The sequence below is a fragment of the Podarcis filfolensis genome, assembly GCF_964270895.1.
Source record: "Podarcis filfolensis genome assembly, chromosome: 4".
NCBI lineage: Eukaryota > Metazoa > Chordata > Lepidosauria > Squamata > Lacertidae > Podarcis > Podarcis filfolensis.
The window spans coordinates 53,775,747-53,792,052 of NC_139607.1; the positions used below are offsets into that span (position 1 = coordinate 53,775,747).

Below are 16,306 nucleotides of genomic sequence, written 5' to 3' on the forward strand. Positions count from 1 at the left end.
TTTCACTTGGGTCCTTTGACAGATTGAGGTACCCAAGACCATTAATTATGCTGCCTGTATTGTACTAATTAAATTTGATAGGTGGTACATTTTAAAATGTAATTGGTTTGTGTATATTTTAATGGTTTTATTAATGGATTTTTTATTGTTCTGATTAGGTATTGTAGATTTCATTGGGATCTTTTTAATGGTTTTAAAGTCAAATCAAATCAATCAATCAATAAGTCACTGAAAGCTACAAATCTGAACATGCCCACATTCCTCTTGACTGCTTTAAGCTACAGGGAAAAGAACAAATTAAGGGATACCTGAAAGTACTGGCCTTCCTCAAAGCTGTCAGAACTACAAGCCTAACTTCCTACCTCAGTGTCCTTCAGTGGTGATCAGAAGTTGCTTTATCCATACTGTATACATGTTCTCTTGGTTGGAAAAAATGGGAGATCCATTTTTTAGTGCTCAAACTGGCTTTTAAAATGGATTCTGGAGTCTTTCACTTACAAAGCGAAATTGAAAAGGAGCAGAGAACCCAGTATTCCTTTAGTTTACCAGTGTTTATGACCTCATTATGCAGACATAGCCAAAGGAAATGTTCTTTGTTTTCTTTTGAGAAAGCGAATAGAATCTTAGTTTCCTGAAGCTAAGTAGTATAACTCCCCCCCCCCTTCTTAGCATCACTTATTTAAATTGGAGCTTAAACGTGGGAGTTGCTTTTCTTTAATTGGGACAGCCTTTTAGTGCTTTGGAAATAATTAGTGTCAATATGCACATGCAATTAATATCTAGGAGTTGTTTTGGGGGCACCCACACAGCAGTTTCATTTTAATATTAAGTGTTCACTATAGCTGAGCAAGACCTCCTACAGAGTTGAAGGGAAAATACACTTCAGCTTTTGCCACTGAGGGAAGAATACCAGCACCAGCTCCTTGCATTCAGCTTGGGACCACCTTTTTCTTGCATTTTATTCACCTGTCAAGAGAGCAAATGTTCCAATGAGCAGTTTATTTGACATCCTTCCTCCCTGAAACAAAACTCTGGCAAAGTTTTACAAACCACTGAATTGGTAAATACACATTTTGAGAATAGTGGTGATTATGGAAAACAAAAAAGGAACAATTTATTGCGCGCTCTCTCTCTCTCTCTCTCTCTCTCTCTCTCTCTCTCTCTGACTCTTTCCTTCCTTTTCTGCTCTGCTGTTTACTGTCTCCCTCTTTTTGAAGTGCAAATTCTCAATGGAAAGAGGAACACAGAGCATTTCTGCTTTACTCACTGGTTTAGTAGCCATTCCGTTTCACCACAGAAGCCCTGCAGACTGCAGTTCTGATAAGGGGCTAGATCTCTTTCCCTCAAAAAATCATCATAATCCTTACCAGCTTCAGTTCCTAGGATTCAATGCAGTGAGAAAACCACAGCACCTGTGTACATATAAAATCAATATAGAATTAGTAACAATAATATGCCCATACTGTGTGAAGTTTCTGAAAAAACGATTTGATGTGCAGCTGTCGCGCCTAAAAAAGTACAGATTTAGCAAAGTGCTTTTGCTCCCTTAAACTCCCCTCCTTCACCCACTGCGGATGGGTTTTTAGCTGGAATTATAATTCTGCAATCAATACTTAATTCCCCATTGTCAGCTCCTATGAATCTTCCTTTAAAGTAATGGCTGGTGGGAGCGAGAGCTGTTACCTAGCCTGTCATTTTGATTACAAAATGAATAGCTATACTTCAAAATAAAATTTTAAATCCATATCACTGGAGGTAGGAGCAAATTGTCACACAATTGTGACACACAGACACACACACACTGGTTAAACGTAAGAACACTTTGCAGTAATTGCGTTCTGTTTAGGTTTCCAAATGAGTTCTCCATAGCTTCGGCTTTTCAGACCTGAAAGACAAGACTGAAATCGGATGTGTTTGTCAGAAGATAACTGCAAGGAGTTGAGAAATCTACCACTTGTCTGGTAGACTAAACACAGCTTTCATTAAAAATAAGGATGGGTGGAGACACATAGCCCGAAATGGCCTTTAAAATACTTGTGACCCCTCTTGATTATAGATATACTCCATACTGAAGGGGATTTGGGGAACTTTGTGCACCTCTGTTGACTTGTCTCCATAAGAGGTTTTGTAGTCTAATCCCCCGGGTTTAAAACCAAGGTAATTAATTTGTATTTAGTGGCATTAATTAGAGTTAAAACACTAAGAAATAATACCAGGGCACAAAGCCACATTGGGATTTAGGTGGAATCTCAAGCATACTTATTGGAAGTTAACTCCATTGAAACCACTGTGATTGACTTCTAGGTACAGTAGTTTGGAGCACGATGAAAGATACAGTCCTAAATTTTTACTTAATACTCTCCTTTCTTGAAACTTGAAGCCATTGGTTCGGATTCTAGCCTCTGGGGCAAGAGAAAACAAGCTTGCTCCATTCTCCGTGTGACAGCTCTTTAGATATTTGAAGATGGCTATCATAGGTCATCTCACTCTCCTCTTTTCCTTGCTTAAACATACCCAACCCCCTCAACCATTCTTAATAAGGCTTGGTTTCCAAACCCTTGATCATCTTAGTTGCCCTCCTCTGCACATGTTCCAGCTTGTCAATATCCTCCTTCAATTGTGGCACCCAGAACTGGACACATTACTCCAGGTGTGGTCTGATAATGAGAAAACAAGTTAATTAATAAAATCCACTAAAAATAAAACTCATTCTCAGCACTCAAGTTGCTCTGTCTGCACACACACACACACACACACACACACTCTCTCTTCAGATGAACTTCAATTACATAAGCAGTTCACTTTAAATAATAGTTTGGTTAAACAATGGTTCAAAGATCAACATGCCACATGCTGGTGTATAGGGAAGAATTGTGGCACTACGCTGCTCTCCTGCTGCCACCATGCTACCAGAAACCAAGCTATGGTTTGTCTTAGCATTACATCCAAATCAAGGCTAGTCTCTCTCCAAACAAACAATGAGTTTGTTTGCCAAGAAGAAATGATAGTTATAGCTTGTGGTTTCTTTGGAGAGAGACTAACCATGTTCCTGGGTTTGGGTGTATTGCTAAGACAAGCCATGGGTCAGATCCTGGTAGTACAACAGGAGGAGGAGCAAAACAGCCACAAGTTGCTCTTTGGGCAGCAGCGTGCTGCACCTTCACCTTTAAACTATAGTTAAGCTTAATTGTGGTTTCAAGCAACATGTGAACTGGGCCTTCGAAGGCTAGACCATGTCTCAATTGTAGAGCACATCTTTTGCTTGCAGAAGTTCTGAGGCATCTCCATTTGGAAGGATTGGGTAGCAAGTGATGGGAAAAACATCTGCCTCATACCCTTGAGAGCAACTGAGCAATGATGAGCTAGATGAGCAATGGTGTGACTCAAGATAAATCAAGCTTCATACATTCCTAAGAGCAGATCTTATTTTTTCCTGAAGATCTGAGACATGCAATCTCCCAGGACTAACATAACACAGGTAGTACCTAAGAACTTTGATCTAGTGAACCTCAAGGCACCTACTGCTGCTCTGCTTCAAAGGTGCATGGAGTGATCAGAAGGGGTAGCATTTTATTTCTTTGAGGTCCTGCTTGGTTAGCAGAGGGAGAACTCAGGAGACACATAGCTCTTCGTAACATTCCTGGGCATGGAAGCCTTTTTTCAATATATGCCAAAGGAACTGACTTAGAAACAGTTGTCTAATGTTTTGATAACTTTTTAATCATTTCCTCTATTTGCGATGTTCAGCTGTTGCTTATCTAGTTAAAATGGCACCACCCATGCTGAAGAGGGACTTGCCAGCAGGCTTGGAGGAACCCCACAGGTTGCAGAAGTACAGAAAATATTTGGGCAAATGAAACCATAAGTTGGAGGGAGTGAAATCTCAAAAGGAATTAAATGAGAACTGAGAGATGATAAAATGATGCCCCTTTCCCTCATTTGTTTGCTGAACATGCAAAATGCTTATGAATATTTCTGAGTAGCTGCATTAGATGGGCTGTGACCAGCATGTTTCTGGAGGGCACAAGGAATGTTGTATGTTTATTTATTTCCCTCTCTGGGCGTTTTTAGCTTGCTCTGTTATCAACAGTTCTGTGCAGTCTGCAGTAATAAAAACAGTAAAATGCTACCAAGCCAATATACAGCACACCCTGCTCTATCAAAGCATTTAAAAGCAAAACAGGATCTGAAACTTAACATTCTATCCAACTTTGGCCCTATTTAATCTTTAATGAAAGCAATTAATTTTGAGTGCAATGAGAGTTGCTGTCACATTCAACCCACACTGAAAAGGCAGCATATGCTTTTCTGTATGTCTGTTGGGGAACAGATAATACTGATAAGGAAAGGACATAGGTTGTTTGTAGATATCTGTAATGTGTATAAAAAAATTGGTGTTTCTTAAAGCCTATTGCATATATATCATGCAATATGCAGAAAAGGGCAAGCAAAATGAGAAAAGGGTTGGAACATGTTTCCTATGAGGAAAGGTTAATGTGTTTCAGGTTTGACTGACGTTTATAAAATCATGTTCAGTATGCCTCTCTCATAATATCAAAACATGGGAAGGTGTCACCCAATAGTTGACTGGCAGTAGATTCGAGATGAACAAAAGAGATGGCTTATTCACACATAATGCATAATTAACCTGTGGTATTAGCAGGGCTTTTTTCTTCTGCTGGAACTTGCCAGAACTCAGTTCCGGCACCTCTCAGGTGGGCACCATTGCCATTCTAAGAGAGTGAAAGAGGTGTTCATGGTGAGTTCTGGCACCTCTTTTTCTAGAAAAATAGCACTGGGTATTAGACTTTTGCAAGATATAGAGATAACCGTGAGTTTAGGTGGCTTTGAAAGAGGATTAGACAAATTCTGCTTAACTACAATGTCACTGACTGCCCATTGCTGGGTGGCATCAGCAGAGAGTGCTGCTGCCTTCATGTCTAGTGTTGGACTCCAAAAGACAACTGACTGGCCAATGTGGGATGCAGGATGCTGGACTAATGTGGCCAGAAAAGCTCCACTTAGCCTCTTAGGTTTTCATGCATAATTTCTGCAAACAAATGTGCAGGAAAATCATTTTTATGCATTGAATATTTGACATATGAAAGCTGCATCCGTGTTTAACATGAGAAATAAAATTTCTCTTATTTTCTGCCATGTGTTTGCTGTAATGAACATAAAATTATTCCAAAAATCAGTCAAACAGCTTTAAGGTTATCCTGAAAGCATGACCTGAAGGCCACACTTTGAGTGTATGAGATAATATCATGTATTAAAACATATAGGGATGTGTATTCTAGTATGTAATAGTAAATGGTTTGTACTCCTAGAATAGACATTGTTCTTCTCTGCCTCTCCTGTTTTGTGCTATCAGTCAAAAGTCAGCTTCAGATAATGGTTCTAATAATTTTTGTTGTTGTACAAAATGTCTTAGCAGTGGGATTTTGAGATTTAGACAATAGTAGTTTTTTAACTGCAGAAAATCTCTTGATTATATATTATACGTTTCAAGGACCTCCATGCAAAAATGCACAATGAGTTGCCACAACTGACAGTTTGGGTACTGTGCTCGATTAGATGGGTGTAATTTCCAACAGTTAACCTTTCCACTTAAGTGCATGTTTGAAACATTTATTTTCTGAATGTTTTTGTGCGTTTTTCTATGACCTAGTTGGCATCTGGTTTGGGAAATCTATCTCTGCCACATACATTCGTTTTCAGAGGGGTGCCATGAGACACTGTTTTTATTCATTTACATCATTGCTCAGGTAAACCTTTTCCAGATGTCTTATTCACTTATTCAGCATTTTTTTCTGGTTTAATCTTGCACATGTTCAAATATTTCCAGTTACAGATAGGTAGCCGTGTTGGTCTGCCATAGTCAAAACAAAAATTTTTTTTTCCTTCCAGTAGCACCTTAAAGACCAACTAAGTTAGTTCTTGGTATGAGCTTTCGTGTGCATGCACGTATGCATGCACGTATCTGAAGAAGTGTGCATGCACACGAAAGCTTATACCAAGAACTAACTTAGTTGGTCTTTAAGGTGCTACTGGAAGGAAAAAAATTTTTTATGTTCAAATATGTTCTCAAAGCAAGGTTTAAGTTTGCTTTAATGTAGATCATGTAATAGTTTGTGTAAAGGCAACAAAGTCATAGGCCAGGGGTTGGCAGAGTTTTGTGGCTTGGGCTGGTTCACGGTCCTGCAGACGCTAAGGTGGGCCGGAGTGCGTGCATGCGCATGTGCAAATGCTATTTCTAGCACGGAGGAGACATGCACAGCTTCCCAGGAGCTTCTTGCAGCCAATGGGAAGCCATTGTGGAAGGCGATCCCTGCTCTGCGCCAGTTTAGTGCGGCGCACGGGAGCTGACCGAGCGGGCAGCAGGGGTCCATGGGCTGGTTAAATGACCCCCCATGGGCTGCTTGTGGCCCATGGGCCTTAGGTTGCCGACCCCTGTCATAGGCCCTTCTCTCACACTATGCAGAGGCAATCAAGTCAACATTCAAATAGGGAACTGCAACCAATCAGAGCTCCCTGATGGGACTACCTACAAAGTACACCTTTGCAAAAACACAGTTGTCACATCCACAGTTTTTGATATATACTTTGATGGGCCACTTAAGCTTTGACATATGAAATGGCCCAATTTCTTCAGAATTAAAGAGATCGGCTGAACAAGACAAACCACCATGCAGAAAGCCTACCCAGTTGATGCTGTCAAAAACCCCACATGCACACTATATAAAAGAGCGTAGGTTTCCCACCCCTTTCCCCTCTCCCCTCTCTCTTCTCCCCCAACCCTATACTGTATCCAACACTAATGTCTCATATCAAATGTAACTGTTTTGTAGAAATGACTTCACAATCTGAAAGAAGAGACAGTGCGTGTACCTTTGTAAACCAAGAAAACCTTTAACAAAAATTATTTGAAAAAAAAAGTGTTCCTAAAGTCAGGCCATTGTTCATCTCATGGAATCTGCATTTTCTACCTAGACCACCAAAACTGATACCACCTTCAAGGTCATATCTATATAGTCTAACTAAATGTAGGACAAAGAGTTGTTGGGCACAGATGGCACATTTTTCATCATAACACAGTGACACCAGCTATGTGAAAGCGCTGACAACAGCAGCACAGTCCCATCATATCTAAATTCATAGCACAATGTAGATTATAGCCATTGTCTTGCATCAATAGGCAAACACTTCCTAAGAACAAAATTCTAGATTGGTTACAGTTCCATTTCTCTGTTACAGTGGTACCTCAGGTTACAAACACTTTGGGTTACAAACCCCGCTAACCCGGAAGTAGTACCTCGGGTTGAGAACTTTGCCCCAGGATGAGAACAGAAATCGCACGCTTGTGGCATGGAGGCAGTGGGTGGCCCCATTAGCAAAAGTGTTCCTCAGGTTAAGAATGGTTTCGGGTTAAGAACATATTACATTCGTAACCCGAGTTACCACTGTATTATGTATTTGAGAATGAGCTCTTAACTAAGCACACTTGGCTATCCAACCACTGATGTGATCAGCAAAGGGATACTCTTGGGATAAGGCAATTGTTATTGCTGGCTGTAGGTTAAAGCTAATAGTGCCTTTGTTTCAACACTTAAACTTATTAGCAGCCAAGCCAAAAAGAGAAAGGAGAAATACAGACCTGCAAAATTCTGCCCTCATCTTTCCAAACCTCAGGTGCTTTGAGTACCCCCAAATGGAACAGATATTTCCAAATATCCATTCTTTAGCAATCAATTTGCTAAACGCTGCCAGCCAAAAAAATAGAAGTTTTTTTTCAAATACAATCCATGTAGTTTTGTAAGATGGTTGAAAAAAATCTTTTTTTTAAAGGAAGATAATGATTAAGGCTGAACTATATGAATCTTTTGCACATTCGCCTTCCACATATTCCTGCATTGCACCAAAAACCATAATTTGATATTGTATCTGAACTGGACAAATTGTGGTTGCCACTAATTCTATTTTGTTCCCAAACTGGAATTAGTTATTACAATCGGAAAACTTTAGTAGTGACATTAGTTTGCCTGCTCTTCACTGTGTTTGCAGTTTGCTGCAAAAAAGTAGTGAGTGTAGCAGAGGATAGGCTCATGATTATATCTTCTTACCTACCAGCTCTATCCAACATGTATACAACATGGCAAATGACATCATGAGTACGATAAATAAGCAGCACTCCTCTTTCAGCAAGTGTGTAGCAATCTACATACATAATTGTATGATGGGGCAGGGCAGATCTTGTTGCACCAGTTTTTTTTTCTTTTGTAGTAACTGAAGAGCTCTTGCACAAGCATGCAAATTCATAGGTGATGCAGTGGGAGATGGGTGATGCAGCTGGGTAGGGGAGGAAGAAACTGGGGCACTAACATTTGCGACATTTTAATAATCGCAAGGGAAGAAACTGAAAATGTATGTAATAATAACAATAAATTTATTTATTTATTTATTTCTATTAATTTATTGAATTTATATACCGCCATATACCTGTAGGTCTCAGGGTGGTTCACAAAACAAAACAAAATATAAAACCACAATATATATAATCAAAATTAAAACAGCAACCCAATAACCCCCCTCCCCCAAAAAACCCCACATTTTTAAAGGGCATTGGATGTCAATCACATCAACCAAAGGCCTGGTTATAAAGGAACATTTTTGCCTGGCGTGTAAAGGTGTATAATGAAGGCGCCAGGCGAACTTCCCTGGGGAGGGCATTCCACAGATGGGGAGCCACTGCAGAGAAGGCCCATTCTTGTGTTGCCACCCTCCGGACCTCTCAAGGAAGGAGGCACATGAGAAGGGCCTCAGAAGATGATCTCAGGGTTCGGGTAGGTTCATATGGAAAGAGGCAGTCCTTGAGGTATTGCAGTCCTGAGCTATTTCAGGCTTTATAGGTCAAAACCAGCACTTTAAACTGGGTCCGAAAACTAATCGGTAGCCAGTGCAGTCGGACCAAGATCGGTGTAATATGCTCAAACTGTCTTGCTCCAGTGAGCAACTTGGCTGCTGAATTCCACACTAGTTGAAGTTTCCAAACCATCTTCAGAGGCAGTCCTACGTATAACACATTGCAGTAATCTAACCTTGAGGTTACCAGAGGCTATCCCTGTCCAGATAGGGGGATAGCTGGGCCACCAGCCAAAGCTGATGGAAGGCACACCAGGCCACAGAGGCCACCTGAGCCTTGAGCAACAGCAGAAGATCCAGGAATACCCCCAAGCTATGAATCTGCTCCTTCAGAGGAAGTGTAACCCCACCAAGAGCAGGCGATCTCCCACCCATCCTCTCTAGGGAACCACCCACTAACAGTGCCTCATCTGGATTGAATTTCAGTTTGTTGGCTCTCATTACCAAGGCAGGACATTGGTCCAGCACTTCTACTGCCTCACCTGCAGATGTACAGGAGATTTAGAGCTGAGTGTCATCAGCATACTGCTGACAACATACTCCAAATCTCCGGATAACCCCATCCAGTTGTTTCATGTAGATGTTGCACAATGTAGGGGATAGCATTGAGCCCTCCAGAACCCCAGAACATTGAAGGTTCCACAGGGCTGAAAAGCATTACCCAAGCAACACCTTCTTGGAATTACCATCCAAGTAGGACTGGAACCACCGCAAAGAGGTGCCACCCAACCCTAGTTCAGACAGTCACTCTAGAAAGATACCATGGGCGATGGTATCAAAAGCCACTGTACTGTGCTGTCCTGTGTTTACCATAAAGCAGTGCTGTGCAGATTTGGAATGAAGAGGAGATAATGAACTTTTGGGATCCAAAGTTCACAAAAAGATGACGAAAGGTATTGGTCCCTGTGCTTTGCCTCCCATTGCAGGGGAAATACAAACCTGGATGTTCAGTGGTGCTTTTTCTAGGTTACTGGGCCTATGGGAAGAGCTTGAATTGGTGGAGGAGAGGAGGTGCTGGCCCAGGGCCTGCAAAAGACAGTGCAATGCCTGAGATGGGCAGCTTCAACTCTTCCTCTTGTTGTGACCCCCATGGAGACTTCTGGCAGGGCTGGTCAGAGGGGGAGGAGCATTAAGAGGAGAGTGTGAAATTGGATCCTTGGGGAGGGGCCCAGTGGTCTGGGAAGTGGAGGGGCCCAGTAGGTTGTCAGGAAAGAAGCCTACCTCTGTATCTTTGGATTCTGCTACTGAATTATGTAGTTTAGGAAATGGGTGAGGTTCTGCTTCCTTCTGCAGACGAAAAAGCTAGGCAGAATAAGCAGCTAAGCCATATTGAGGTTTAGCATTGCAGGGAGCATCTACGACAGACACTGTGAGGAAATTGGAGACTGGCAGTAATGTGGATGGTTTATATTCCACTGGGCTGCTATTATCAAGTTCTTTTAGTAAATATGCATACTTTGGGGCTGGTTTTGAGTTCAACAGAACTGCAGGCCACATATCACAGACTTTTCTGTGTTTTGGGATCACTGCAGTTTGTGAACTTGGGCAAGGAGTTCTTTGTTCCTTGTGTCTTCCCTGGTTGACTGGATCTGTGGACTCTCTGATGGAAGAGGCCTACTCTTATCTTGTTTCTTTGCTAACAGATTTCTCTTCTTTCCTCCCCTCACAAAAAGCTTATCAGTAGATTTGGTCTTTATCTTTTTAACATAGTGCAGTTCTCGCATGCTAAGGCATATCTTTTGGAAATGTTTTGGTCGTTTTATCCCACCGATAGTGATTTTTATAAGGGTTGCAATGATTTTTGCAATGTGATTTTTGCTATGATTCTTGTGTTATACTGTTTTGTTTTATTATCGTGTGGCCTCCTCTGGGACCTTCTCGTGAAGGGTAGGTAATGAATGCACTTAATAAAAAATAATTTTGAAGCCTGGAGGATTTTTGCATGTAACATTATAAGTATGAGGTATTTTACTTCCTTTGGTGATATACCAGCTTAAAAAAAATTAACTCAGCTGTAGCTTTCAAAATTCCTCCATTTTATATGATGGATGATAACATAAATTTGTGGCCTTGTTCGCAGAGAACATGAAGGGGTTTATGTGCTTCAGTGTTGGAATTGTTTCCCTAGTTGAGAGTCTATCAAACAAGGGCGAAAGTGTTGGAATAATGTCACCGTATTGGCCTGAATATAAGCCTTACTCCCCCCCCCCAGATTCTGACCGTGAAAAGTTAAAGTGCAGCTTAAATTTGCGACCTTACAAAAATAGGCTTTTACAATGTCGCCACTGAAACAGACATACGGTAAAATGGAATGGGTGTGAGTGCTTGCGAAAATTTAAGGGAATGCCTTATATTTGGATATTGTCTTTTTTTCTCCCCCCCCCCCCTTGAATTTTAAAGGTGCGGCTTATATTCAGGCCAATACAGAATTTGCCATTTTTTAATCTACTGGTACCCAGTACCTGAAAACAGACAGGACACACACCAGTATTATGTCTAGTGGAAGACAACCCCCATTTCTTTCTAGCAGTGAAGTGACAGAGCATTGCTCGTGCAGGGAGGACTCTCAGTATGGATTCCCATGTGATTAGGTGCTTCCCGTATTCTCATCACACTGCAGAAGCTCCCTCCTGTGCTACAAAGATAGCGTGATAAGGGTACCTTTGGGGTACTTGTGGGTTGAAGGCGAGGCTTATCCTGAAGCAATCACCTAATCATGCCTCCATGTAACAAACTCAGTACAGATCCATTCAACCTAACCAGCTCTCCCTGGATTTGTAAGAACAATAATTTAGAGGGGGGAAGAAGAGTGCCTGTACCTGTTCTCCTCTTTATATTGCCTACGCATTGCAATCTATGCTCGATTTGTGAAAGGAAAGGGTTAAACCCTCTTTCACTCCTTTTAATTGTTGCTTCTAGAGAAACAGCTTGAGAAAAAGCTGGAGATTACCCTCCGGGCAACCTAAGCAAGAGACGCTGTTATGCAATGAGCATATGGATCCTGTGGAGTTTCACGCAGGTGCAGGTGGAGATGATGTATTTTTTGTAGAGTGGAGGTGATTTATTTTTGAACTTCACTTCCAGGAAAGTTGTAAAATACCTGGTAACATTTCATATTTTGGAAGGCTTTGCACACAAAATAGCTCTTAAAAGTTAAAGTCCTATCCTCCCTGGATCAGCTTTGGCGTTTGTTTCCAGCAAAGAGAGTTTCTGTTTTCATAGCAATATATAGCACACATCCTGCCAGTCCTAAATCTTTTTTTCTTCTTCACGGTCTAATGGAGTGGCTGAGAGTGTGTGTTATGAGCCAACAAGTTTAAATTCAAATCTCACCACATGCATTAAACTTACTAGATGGCCTTAGCAAGTGAATATTCTCTTAGGCTCAGCGCCCTACTCTCCTCCAAACACCCAGTTTCCGCAATATGTGCAAATAATAATGCATAGGATGGGGGATAGTAAAAATTTGTCTTATGGGCCTCTTTTAAGAACTGCTGAGAGGTAGGTGAGGTATTTTGAACACTTGAAGCTCTATAAATGCTTATTGGTGTTATTTTTTTTTAAGTGTTGCATGCTTAAAAGGCTGACTCATCCTGTGCTTTTTTGACCTTTCTTGTCTGCCTTCCAGAGTATCAGCTCTCCTTCCTCCGTAGTACATTCAGTTCTGTAGAATTCGCAGAGCTGTAAAGGAAATGCAGATAATCTGTAATAGGTGGCCTATCACGTACTCATCAGTTTTTAACTTGAGCTGTCCTAGAATATCACCATCCTTGTGCGCAAGAGCGGGAAGGTATCAGCAGTTTTGCAGAAGTACCAAATGAAACAAAAAACACCCTTTTATCCTCAATTTACCTCCATTAATTCCTACCACCATTACTCCATATTGATAGCATACAGGCATTTCTGATGTGTCCTTCATGTGCTTCTGATTCATTCAAGTCACCTTGTGTCAGAGCCATTCAGTATCTACTTGTTTCCTCCCCATGTGAGTTTTCAGGTGGGATGCTCACAAGTTAAGAATAGTAGGCCGCATGCTTCCCATACCTCGATTGGGAACCTATGGCCCTTCAGATGTTGTTGGACAACACCTTCTGTCATCCTTGTCCTTTGGCCATGCTGGTTGAGGCTGATGGGAGTTGGGAGGCCAATAACACCTGGAGAGCCACAGGTTCCCTATCCTTAATCTACACCAGTCTACACTTAGTCTACCTAACGATTGCGGGATGTCCTTGGTCGATCCCAGTCGATCGTGGGACCCTGATGCCCCCCCCAAAAGCTCAACAACTTTGTCTCATCCTCCCTCAGAAAAGTTCAACGAATTTGGCTCATCTTCCTTAAAATAAAGCTCAACAACTCTGGTCAATCCATTGGGCAGATCACTGCCAGTTTATGTATAGTGGGGGTACCAGTAGATCGCAGTCTCTTGGAAGTTGGACACCCTGGTCTACACCATAAAAAGAGGATGTCTGCTACATATTATTCAGGAGTTCCAGAATCACTTTGAGAGGGTTTCCAGCTTAAGCTTACTGCTTCTGAAAAGCTGACTGCAGCAACTTTGCAGTCCATGTGCATTTCAGTAATGTAGTATGTGAAGCAGAACTAAATTTACTTAGAATTTCAGCCAAAGGTTTTGGGCTAGTAGTCACTATGGAACCATGAGAGTTCAAACCACCTGAGGTGTATTTTCTGATGTGTGAATGAGCGAGCATTTTGCAAATCTGAACATGGAGCCAAGTGTCATATATGCCCAAAATGATGACTTAATCAAAGCCCACCTGTTTAATGCCTGACTCACTCGCTCACTGTGAAACTGATTAGTTGTGAAATATTTTTGTCAAGGGATAATTTTATGTGACTTTCAGATGATCTGCTTTTAACTGAAAGCGAGAAATGTGTTAATCACAACATTTTAAAGTGCCTGTAGGAAATGTCATTGGTTTCTTTGTGTTTATGTAAAATATAAACAGTTTAATACGTTACAGAGTGGCATAAGGTGAACACAGATATAACTTTTTAGAGCGTTGAGCTCAATTTGGAAGCAGCCTCATTGTGTTCAATCCAAAAATACTGTTTTGTCTCCAGAATTGACTTCTGGGACATAAAACTTTTTGCAAGCTTATTGCAGAACCAGCCTGTGCTGTGATCCGCAGATGAAAGATGGCGTATAAATAAATAAATGGTTTCCATTTATTTCCTGTGCAGAAGGCCTTCAAGCTTCTGCTAATTTACTCCATAGTTTAGGAACTTCTCCTTAAGCTTCTAATTGCCCCAAATATGTAACCATGTATTACTAAGGAACAGTATTCAACAAGTCCCCCCCACCCCACACAATTAGTGATAATTAGTTGTTATGTGGTGTTGTTCCTCGTTGTTTCATGTATCTTTTAATATTAATATTCTGCTTCAATAGCTCTTATTTAAAATGCACATAGATATTATCGAGCTGTACTAAATGTAGTTCAATAAAACAATTACAGTGGTACCTCTGGCTGAGAACTTAATTCATTCCGGAGGTCCGTTCTTAACCTGAAACTCTTCTTAATCTGAGGTACCACTTTAGCTAATGGGGCCTCCCACTGCCGCCACACTGCTGCCACACGATTTCTGTTCTCATCCTGAAGTAAAGTACCTGAGGTACTACTTCCAGGTTAGCGGAGTCTGTAACCTGAAGCATTTGTATCCCGAAGCTTTTGTAACCCGAGGTACCACTGTATTATTAAAGTAGACATCTAAAAAAAATAGAGATGATAAACAAAAATATGGATATTTCAGTAACCTTTACTTAGAAACGGTGTTTAAAATACCGAGTAACCATTTCATAACAATGGAATTAGAAATTAATTACATATAAGGATGACCCACTTTTTCTAATAACCAAGCACAAGAAGCATTTAATCCTCCTCAGAGAGACTCTTATTTTTATCCTTTTTGACAGCTTGGTCTAGATTAACCACAGGGGCTGTGTCAATCTAATACTGAAATTTGCACAGTAGTGAAATGAGGCTTGCTATGTATTGGTAGCCAGTCATCCCAAAAGCAACCTCTTGGAATCTCTCTTCCCAGCCACCTACCCTATTTAACTCCCATGCTCCTTTGCTGTGGCTAAATTATATAGATAGATAGGCAGGGATATAGACCATGTTCCAATGGGTCTCTCTAAAATCTCCTCTCTAAGTGTGTTCCAGTGAACTAGGAAATTATTTTATAATGTTGGGAATTGCCCCAGTTCAGTGAATGATAAAGAACAGAACAAAGCCCTCAGTCTTCAGATTGCTGAATATAGGCTGAATACCGGGAGTAGAGAAATTCGGAAGATGCAAGACTTTGCATTTTGGACCTGGTATCTAATAGACTTTCAGGAAGTCACACAAGACCAGACTGTTTCCTTGTGTACCTCTTTGCAGTGGTGCAGTGGACTGGGTGGACTTACTGGGAAAGTGGATAAGCTCAGTTGTGGGCCTTCCTCATTCTTCTGAGTGGGACTCACGGGTTCTGTTCCAAAGGCCTGCGCTGTTGACACCACTCCATCTTCTCTGTGAGAAAGAGTTATGTCCTGTACTTTTCATGTCATACTATAGCATATGTATAAGCATAAGTTTGATTTTTTGTGGGTGGGCAGAAGTGAAAAGTATATTCCAATATATGTGAATTATTATTCATAAGGAAGTATGCTGAGCAGACTCTCCATCAGCCAGCGACCATTCACAATTTTCCAGCATTCAGAAAGCTCTTTGCTCCAAGTGGTGTGATTGTTCAGTCCCATTTCAAAGGGAGCTCTGCCTAGGGAGCAGCTGTACCACTTAGCTTTGCTCAGAGCACCCAATCAGATTTGTAAGACATTCTCCTTGATCCGCACTAGCTGGGATGCTTGTTTTCTCTCCACACTTCCTATCCCATGGAAGTGCTCTATGAACTACTTTGCATATATTTTAAGAATATGTAATTTGACGTTCTGAAACTACCCTCTAGCCAGAAAGAGATGGAAATTTGACAGCTTTTAACATGCATCTACTTTGGGGAATAATAGTAAAGTGATAATCTGAAGAGATATCAAGAATGAATTGTCGTATTTCAATACATCTATATTTAGCACTTCCCCTCTGAATTTTCAGGGGTAATCATCGCTCCATTGGAGGTTGTTTTTCTCTTCTCACTTTTTTGGAGTGGGGGTGGGGAATCTTTTGTTCATTTAAAAAAGAACATCGTATTCTGCAGCTGTTGAACATTGATAAGATGCAGAAAATATTTTGAAATGGCAACCAAAATGCTTTATTTTATCTGTTTGTTATTCTAGACTTTTGCATATGATAGAAAAAAGTCCCATGCAGTCGAATGGTGACTATTTCTAAGCAATGTTTAGGTACTTTATGCCTCAGTTCTGATA

At 41.0% G+C, this 16,306-nt stretch overlaps 1 protein-coding gene across 14 annotated transcripts in view; it reads left to right on the forward strand.

Annotated features, from left to right (window-relative positions):
* TIAM1 (TIAM Rac1 associated GEF 1) overlaps nt 1-16,306 on the forward strand; it is a 188,100-nt gene that overhangs the window by 108,934 nt on the left and 62,860 nt on the right. The window lies entirely within an intron of this gene.